Genomic DNA, 9,925 nt, shown 5'->3' on the forward strand with positions numbered 1-9,925 from the left:
TGTTCCCCTCCAGCCACCTCCCCTTGTTTATCTCTCCCACAAAAGGATTGTTTATCGTGTCCAGGGGCAGAGAAAAGTCCAGCGAAGAAAGAACGGTCTGTGCCGCCCAGTCCCGGCCTCCCCGGAGCCTTTTTTTTTCCATCCCCACCCCCATTTTGTCACCCCCCCTCATCGTTTCAGTGTTTGTTCAAAGGAAAGATCTTTCCCGGTGTCCCCGAGGGATGGCCATGGTGTCCTCCTCTCGTGCTGCTTCCATCAGCCGGGGGTGACTATGGGGGGTCAGGGAGGGTGGGAAATAAAAGTAAAATCTTGCCTTTTTTCCAATTATTATCTTTTTTTTTCCTGTCCTGGTTCTGGTTTAAACCATTCCCCCGAGGTCTGGTAACTAATTTCCCTCCGTGCCCGCCATCGGTACCACCTTCCACCCAAAACCACTGGGCACGGTGACGGTGACAGTGACATCCCCGCCCTGGGCTGACCCACACCCACCCCCCAGCTCCCCCCCGGGCCCGTTTTTTAGTCGATTTCATGAATTCAGCCCCATTTTTGGTTTTTCATAGAATCATAGAATCATAGACTTGCCCAGGCTGGAAGGGACCTCCAAAGGCCATCTAGTCCCACCCCCCCGCAGTCAGCAGGGACACCCCCAACTAGACCAGGTTGCCCAGGGCCTCATCAGGCCTCACTAGGCCTCACCTTGAATATCTCCAGGGAAGGGGCCTCAACCACCTCCCTGGGCAACCTGTCCCAGTGCTCCACCACCCTCCCAGTGAAGAACCCTCTCCTCATCTCCAGTCTAAATCTGTTCCCCTCCAGCTTGAAGCCATTGCCCCTCGTCCTGTCACTACAGGCCTTTCTAAACAGGCTCTCCCCAGCCTTCCTGTAGCCCCCCCTCAGGTACTGGAAGGCTGCTATTAGGTCTCCCCGGAGCCTCCTCTTCTCCAGGCTGAACAACCCCAGCTCCCTCAGCCTGTCCTCGGAGCAGAGGTGCTCCATCCCCCTCATCATCCTCGTGGCCCTCCTCTGGACCCTCTCCATCAGGTCCATGTCCTTCTTCTATTGAGGGCTCCAGACCTGCACACAACACTCCAGGTGAGGTCTCACCAGAGCAGAGTAAAGTGGCAGAATCCCCTCTCTGGACCTCCTTAGGTCCTCAGCATCCCTTCAGATCAGCCTCCACCTCCCACACCTTTCCAGGAGCAGGGAGAAGGGATTGGGTGTCTCCGGGAGCACCCCACGATAGAAGGCATTTAAAGCACCTGTGGTTTTTATTTGGAGGAAACCTTCCCCATTTTCCTTCCCCGGGGAGGGTGGAAGAGCAGTGTAACGGCACCAGGGCTGGAGAAGGCAACGCTTGACATCGTTTCTCATTCAAACCTTCCTTAAGAATTGATTCAAACGTGTTATTTGGGGCAATAATTGGCGTGGCAGACTATCGAGATGAAAATAACCAAAGGATTCTTGGCGCTCTACTTTCCATTTGTAACTCCTTATCACTACGGAAAACCAGCAAAAGGCACAAAAAGGCATTTGTGCTCCCGTAAGGCCAATGACAACGATGTATTTAAGGAGGAGACAACATTCTAGGCTTATTTAGTTGAAAAAAACCAAAAAGAAATAAATAATCCTCCCTGACATCCTTCCTAAAGCATTTCCAAATAATTAGATGGTAAGTACTTTCCAGACACTAAATGATTTAAAATCCGAACGAGGCCAGAAAACTCTAGGATGCAATTAAACACCTATTTTTTAATTGAGTTTGCAATGATAATGCATATAATTTTGGCCGTGAGTGCCCCCAGCAACTCCTTAAGGAAGGCGGGAGTAGGTTTGAAGGGGAGAAATAAAACCAGGTGCCTGGAATAGTGGGGGTTTTAATAGAAAAATCCTGAATTTGAAAAAATATATATTTTTGGGGGTATATTTTTTTTGGATAAAGATCTGCAGAACGTCCTGGCCTCCCCCTTGGAGTATTTTGAGGGGTGAAATGAAATTTCAGCTGCGACCCCGCTTTAATCGAAGCGCTTCAAAGACGGCGAAGGGGCAGGTTCCTCAGCAGGGAAAAAAAGGGGAGTTGCTTAATTGGAAGTGAAAGGAGGGATTTATTCCTTGAGCCCTTCTCCTATAAATAGAGGCTGCTCCTCTGGGCAGCCCCTGGTCGACTCCATCCCGCTCGGAATAGCAGCAAATCCCATGATTAACGAGGCCGGAGCCTCTTCTGGCCGTTGGAACGTGGGCTCCAAGAGGAACGTTACCTAATTTTGGGTAAAACTAGGTGATGGCCTCCTCCTTTTAGCTCTGGAGCCAGCTCTTCCCTCCTGCCAAGGTCTCTTTGGTCTCTTTTATCTTTGGTAAAAGCATGAGTTTAAAAAGCTGGGTGAATTTTGGGGGAAGAAAAGGAAGGGCTGGGGATGGAAGAGAGAGAGAGAGGGGAGGGGGAGAAAAGAGCTCTCAAAAGATGGGATTTGAGTCCAAAGAAATAAAAAAAGCTCTAAGGCATCTTGAAGTTTCCTAAATAGGAGAATAATGTGTCGGTTCTTTCCCTGTGGTTGAACATGGATGGAGATGGGATGAACTGGGTGAATTTTGGGGGAAGAAGAGGAAGGGGCTGGGGATGGAAGAGAGAGAAAGGGGAGGGAGGGAAAAGAGCTCTCAAAAGATGGGATTTGCCTCCAAAGAAATAAAAAAAGCTCTAAGGCCATCTTGAAGTTTCCTAAATAGGGGCATAATCCGTGTCGGTTCTTTCCCTGTGGTTGAAAATGGATGGAGATGGGATGGGGAAGGGATGGATGGAGAAACGGGGGGTTGCCCAAGAAAAAGAAGTTGTTCCTGTTCTCCAGTTCCTCACATTCATGATGGGGAGAAGAAAAATGGTGTGTGGTTCTCCTTTGGCTCCTTCACAGCCTGGTTTTGGTTCTCCTGAGCCTGGCTGCTGGGTGGCCGAGGTGGCCTTTGAGGGTCCCTTCCCTCCCAAACTGTCCATGAATCCAAGATCTCCTGCCTCAGTTTCCCCTCCTGGGTGGGGAGGAGGCTTGTGCCCGATGTGGGTCCATGGAGATGCTGGGAGGGGGGACTGAGAGATGTCCATGAATCCATGATCTCCTGCCTCAATTTCCCCTCCTGGGTGGGGAGAAGGCTTGTGCCCGATGTGGGGCCATGGAGATGCTGGGAGGGGGGGGCTGAGAGAGTTGGGGGGTTGAGCCTGGAGAAGAGAAGGCTCCAGGGAGACCTTGGAGCCCCTTCCAGTCCCTCAAGGGGCTCCAAGAGAGATGGGAGGGACTCTTGATGAGGGAGGAGAGTGATGGGACAAGGGGGAAGGGTTTTGAGTTGAAAAATGGGAGATTGAGGTTAGATATTGGGAAGAATTTGTTTATTTTGAGGGTGGTGAGAGCCTAGCCCAGGTTACCCCGAGAAGCTGTGGCTGCCCCATCCCTGGACAGGAGCGATGGGACAAGGGGGAAGGGTTTTGAGCTGAAAAATGGGAGATTGAGATGAAATATTGGGAAGAACTTGTTTATTTGGAGGGTGGTGAGAGCCTGGAACAGGTTGCCCCGAGAAGCTGTGGCTGCCCCATCCCTGGAGGGGTTGAAGGACAGGTTGGAGGGGGCTTGGAGCAACCTGGGCTGGTGGGAGGTGGCCTTGGATGGAGCCGGATGGTCTTTAAGGTCCTTTCCCACCCAAACCATTCCATGATTCCCCAAAAAGCAGCTGGGACCACACGCCTGGTGTGGTACAGACACTGGTTTTGAATTTCCCCCGTGGGTTTTGTGCCAGGAGATGCCGGGGGGGGGTCACTGAGCCCCTCCTGTACCAGCCAAGGCCACACATTTTTGGGGTGTTGCTGCATCTTGGCAGCATCTCCCCAAATACAACAACTACAACCCATAAATTCCATGTCATTCTGCCTGCTCAGGGCTTTTTTGGTGCCCTGGGAGGAAGAGGAGGAGGAGGAGGATGCAGGATTCCCTTCCTCCTCCGCTCCGCAGGCGCCCTCTGCCTGAGCGCTCCAGGAACACAAACTCCATCAAATTTCACCTTTTAAAACAAACGCCACCCACCTCCCGGGAGTTTCCCCCAGAAATTACACGTCGGGGCTATTTACTTTTAATTGGTTCTTTATCCTAAGCTGCCCCAATCTGCTTAAATTCCAGCGCATTAATTAAAACTGATAATGGAATTAAGACTGGCGTGGGGCATCAATGCTTTTCGTATTTTTTATTTATTTTTCTTCCTAAACACACCAAACGAAACCAAACATTTTACAACTCAAACCCCGGGGAGTTTAAATAATAAAATAAAAAAAAAAGAGGCCTATGTGGGCTACCAGTTTGGCGAAAACACTTGGGAACAGACCCAAAAAGCCAAAAAACTTCACTTTCCCCTGTATTTCTCCCAGCCCTTTGGCTCAAAGGTGAAATTTGGAGGGTGCTGATCAAATAAATACCTTGTTATTCCCAGAGGTGAAGTTGGTGAAGCCAAGGGTTCCCCTCGCTCCTCCCTCCTGGGGTTTGGCCCCTTTCCTTGGCGTTTTCTTTATCTGCTGGGCTAAAAATAGAATTATAATCACGTTGAGATTCCGCGTTACCTGCAGCCCGACGGCCTCACGCCACCGTTTTAACTCCAAAAGCAACTTATCTTGGTTAAAATCTCTTTTAAAAACTCAATCACCCCGCTCAGACTCTCGAAACGATACAAATATTTTCGTTATAAATCACAGGTGGGAAATCCTTCGCTCGAGAATGTACAGAATATCAAACAGTTTTATGTATCAAGAGGAATTATATTATATTATTGTATTGTCTATTTATTAAAATTGCTCTTTCAGTGGTTAAAAATACCCCACCTGGGCCACCGAGACGCTTCAATTCTTTGTGCTCAACAAGAAAAAGGGTTCATTTTATAAGGGATGGTAAAAAGGGAGTTGTTTTTTATAGAGCTTGGAGCTGCCACAGGAGCCCCCCCCACTTTTCCCAAGAGGGAGGGGAGAAGTGACCGGTTTGTAACTGGTTTCCCTCTGCTCCATTTTGGGGATACAGCCTGGTTTTGACCCATTTCTGCCACTTTCTGAGTCCCTACAGACGAATGGCACAAACTCTCTTACAATTAACATCCCTGGGGCTTCCTTCCCTCCCTCTGGGGTATTTTTCATGTCGCAGCAGCTTGTCCCCAATCTCTGCACCTTCGTGTTTACAATTAACATCCCTGGGGCTTCCTTCCCTCTGCTGCTTTTTGAGTCCCTACAGACGAATGGCACAAACTCCCTTCGTGTTTACAATTAACATCCCTGGGGCTTCCTTCCCTCCCTCTGGGGTATTTTTCATGTCGCAGCAGCTTGTCCCCAATCTCTGCATTACAGAGGACAATTAATCTCATTAAAACGCCCTCAGATTATTTTATATTCTTTAAACACTGACACACTCACCCAGAAATCGGGGCCGTTCGAGTGAGCGGAGCCACAAAGTCTCTCCATCTGTGAAAACAAAGCAAAATGAGGGACGTGTCAGGAGGAGCCTCAGGGATGAAGCCCATAAAAATATGGATTTCTCCCCCAAAACTGGGCAGGTTTATTAATCCCGGGTGAAATTCCCTCTCCCCTCCTAAACCACGGAGCCGCGTGAGTTCGGCTCAGCTCTACGTCATCGTAACCCGATGTTAAGAGAATTCTCCTCCTTTTCTTCCCTTATCTAGAAAGAAAAAAGAATTATACATCATTTTTTTGCGGCTCAAACCGAAATAGGAAGCTCTTTTTACCAAACTCACTATTATTTTCCAGCCAGATGGGTGAGAAAGACCAGTCCAGATTATTCTGCTGATTTCTTACGGACTTTGCTTTCCTTTGGGCGCCTTCAGCTGGGGGGGATTTATGTCCCTGACTCTGCAAAATGTCACATTTGGTGGCATTTTCTACCCAACAAGGGCATGCGACGGCCCCTCCGGACAGATTTCTGCCCAAATTCCCATTTTCTTAAAGGGAGGTTTCCATAATTCTCCAAATCAGAATGTTTACCGGGTAAAAATTCAAGTAATTTTCACCCTACCCTTGGCTTGTTGATTAGCAGCCAGTTTTATAAGCAAAAAGCCATTTTTCTCCCACATTTTGGAAGATATAATTCCTGGTGGGGGTTTATAGCCCAATTCTGAGGAAGAGGAAGAAGAATAAAAATAGGAAGGAGCACAAATTTGGAAGCAGGACTGTGGAGCTGCCATCTGACAGAGAAACCCAAGGGGTTAAAACTGATGCCGGGGACAATTTCCCTGAGCAACCATGGGAGGATTTAGAAAGAAAAATGAAAAACCTACAGAGTTTTTTTAGCTTCCTATTTTCTGTCGATTTCCCCGCACCTGGGGAAAGGGAAAAAAAAACCACAAACCAGCCCCAAATTGTTGTTCTGAACATTAAAATGGGTATCAGCTTCGTACATCCTTAACCATCAGCTTTCTCCAAGGCTGATTAAGCCTCTTGGATTTTAAAATCCCCGTAACTTTGCCTTTTTTTAGTCGTTCCGTCGCAGGCTCTTCCCCATTACGACATAAAATTGATGCCAAACCCGTAGAATCTCGTCAAGTTAATAACTGTTCTGCTGGCTCTGACTGAATTTCTGCTGCCGCGGGGTTTGGGGCTTTGCAGATGAGAAGGGGAGGGCAAAAAAAACCTCTGATTGTTTCACCAGGACAGTTTGGGGGTGACTGACCTGCTGGGGAGCAGCTCTGAGGAGAAAGATCTGGGAGTCCTGGGGGACAACAGGATGCCCAGGAGCCAGCAATGGGCCCTGGTGGCCAAGGAGGCCAATGGCATCATGGGGGGCATCAGGAAGAGCGTGGAGAACCTCAAGGGAGGTCATCCTGCCCCTCTGCTCTGCCCTGGGGAGGCCCCAGCTGGAGCACTGGGACCAGTTGTGGGCTCCCCAGTTCCAGAAGGACAGGGAACTGCTGGAGAGGGTCCAGCAAAGGGCTACAAAGAGGATGCTGAGGGGCCTGGAGCATCTCTCTGGGGAGGAAAGGCTGAGGGACTTGGGGCTTTGGAGTCTGGAGAAGAGAAGGCTGAGGGGGGATCTGATCAAGGCCTGGAAATCCTTCCAGGGTGGGGGTCAGGAGGATGGGGCCAGGCTTTTTCCAGTGGTGCCCAGGGACAGGACAAGAGGGAACGGGCACAAACTTGAATATAAGAAGTTCCATCTCAACATGAGGAGGAACTTGTTGACTTTGAGGGTGGCAGAGCCCTGGCAGAGGCTGCCCAGAGAGGTGGTGGGGTCTCCTTCTCTGGAGACATCCCAAACCCACCTGGACACATTCCTGTGGGACCTGCTCTGGGTGACCCTGCTCTGGCAGGGGGTGGGAGGAGATGATCTCCAGAGGTCCCTTCCGACCCCAAATCATTCTGTGATTCTGTGTTAAGGATGGTTTTTTTTTACCCAGTAGTTACCTGACGGCAGAGCCAAGATATTTGCTTATACCTGGGGTATATATTGTGGAGGGTCAGTGTTATAACCACTAAATCACACAAATTACAACTAAATCCAAAAGCTCAGAGTTTTTCTGCACCGTCAGACTCAAGGGAAGGATTTTTCTGAGAAAAAAGCTGTTTTTTTCCTCCATCCAGACTGAGGAACAGCGAAAAAGACCCTCAAGCACCTGCTTTTATTGGTACCACCCCACAGCATCGCTCTCCCTTCTGCAAGGTTTTATTTTATTTACAAAGAGGAGGCACCTTGGCAAAACAAAGCCTAAAGCTCGGCTTGGTGCCTCTTTAACCTCTTTGTAGAAACTTGATTTATTTAAAACCTTCAAAGAAATCCATCTTTATCGAAAATTTGATTTATTTAAGAGCCAAACGTTCTCCACCGGCTTCACCAGGAGATCCCTCAGCGCTCAGAGATGACTGGGATCTGTGAATTGCAACCCATTTGCTCCCCAGGAAGGTAAAAGACTTGGAAAGAGAGAAAATACGAGTTATTTTCAGCTTCATGAAGGCAGGGAGAGCGTGACAATCCCGAACACCACGGCACAGACAAACTTCACCTCTCATCTCCCTCCACAAACCTCCCCAATGCCCCCCAGAACATTTCAATAAATATTACTTACAGCCCCGGCTGCTGTCTCCAAAGGTAAATTACAACTAAATCCAAAAGCCAGGAGTTTTTCTGCACCCTCAGACTCAAGGGAAGTATTTTTTGGAGAAAAAACTGCATTTTTCCTCCATCCAGGCTGAGGAACAGCGAAAAACACCTTCAGGTACCACCCCAAAGCATCGCTCTCCCTCTGCAAGGTTTTATTTTATTTACAAAGAGGAGGCACCTTGGCAAAACAAAGCCTAAAGCTCGGCTTGGTGCCTCTTTAACCTCTTTGTAGAAACTTGATTTATTTAAAACCTTCAAAGAAATCCATCTTTATCGAAAATTTGATTTATTTAAGAGCCAAACGTTCTCCACCGGCTTCACCAGGAGATCCCTCAGCGCTCAGAGATGACTGGGATCTGTGAATTGCAACCCATTTGCTCCCCAGGAAGGTAAAAGACTTGGAAAGAGAGAAAATACGAGTTATTTTCAGCTTCATGAAGGCAGGGAGAGCGTGACAATCCCGAACACCACGGCACAGACAAACTTCACCTCTCATCTCCCTACACAAACCTCCCCAACACCCCCCAGAACATTTCAATAAATATTACTTACAGCCCCGGCCGCTGTCTCCAAAGGTGGAGATTTCACGGACAAGCCTCTCGCTCTGATCCTTCTTTCTCCCCCCTTATAAAATTCAAACATTTTGAAGCCGCGGCCCCATTTCCGGAATGTTTTTTCGAGGTCTATTAAACGTAAATCAAGCAGAACCAGAGAGGAGCTGGGAGCGTAGGAGAGTCCCTGCGTCAGCTTTTTAGGAGAGAAGGTGCTTAAAGGATGCGCGAAGCAGCTTTCGTTTCTCATCAGCACCTGCTGATAAAACACACACATCCAATTATTACATTTTTATGAACATAATAGCCTTTTTTTTTTTGCTGAAATTGTCACTCAGGAAGAATAACAGCACAGAAACCTGTTCTTTTAAAGGTTAGAAAAACAGACGCTGGCTCCAGTCACACCAGTTTGCCCACGAAGGGCGGCCACGGCGCTCCCCGTCCCCAGGATGGGAGATGCTGGGGGGGGAGCAGTGACAGGGGAGAGCCCCCCCCTCCCTCCTTCTGCCCCCCAAAACCCCCTGGTACCACTGCGGGTCAGTTTAAGACACAAATAATTACAAGTTTTAATTGCTTTTGGAAGCCGAGCTGGCTGGTTGGGGTAAGGCACGGACTTCGAGGCCCTGCCTAGAGCCTGCATTGGTTGAGAAAGGTGGGACCAGATGATTTTGGGGTCCCTTCACACCCCAGAGGATTTAGGGATTTCTAAGGGCTGGACCCCCCCTCCTCTGCTGGGAAGGGGGAGCAGTGACAGGGGAGAGCCCCCCCCTCCCTCCTTCTGCCCCCCAAAACCCCCTGGTACCACTGCGGGTCAGTTTAAGACACAAATAATTACAAGTTTTAATTGCTTTTGGAAGCCGAGCTGGCTGGTTGGGGTAAGGCACGGACTTCGAGGCCCTGCCTAGAGCCTGCATTGGTTGAGAAAGGTGGGACCAGATGATTTTGGGGTCCCTTCACACCCCAGAGGATTTAGGGATTTCTAAGGGCTGGACCCCCCCTCCTCTGCTGGGAAGGGGGGCTGAGAGAGTTGGGGGGGTTCAGCCTGGAGAAGAGAAGGCTCCGGGGAGACCTTGGAGCCCCTTCCAGTCCCTCAAGGGGCTCCAGGAAAGCTGGGGGGGGACTCTTCATTGGGGAGGGGAGCGTATGGGAGGAGGTGGGAGGATTTTAAGCTGAAAAAGGAGAGATTTAGGTTAGATTTCGGGAAGGAATTCCTTATTTTGAGGGTGGTGAGAGCCTGGCCCAGGTTGCCCCGAGAAG

Source organism: Calidris pugnax, unplaced genomic scaffold, assembly GCF_001431845.1.
Source record: "Calidris pugnax isolate Ruff unplaced genomic scaffold, ASM143184v1 scaffold540, whole genome shotgun sequence".
In the NCBI taxonomy this organism is placed as follows: Eukaryota; Metazoa; Chordata; class Aves; order Charadriiformes; family Scolopacidae; genus Calidris; species Calidris pugnax.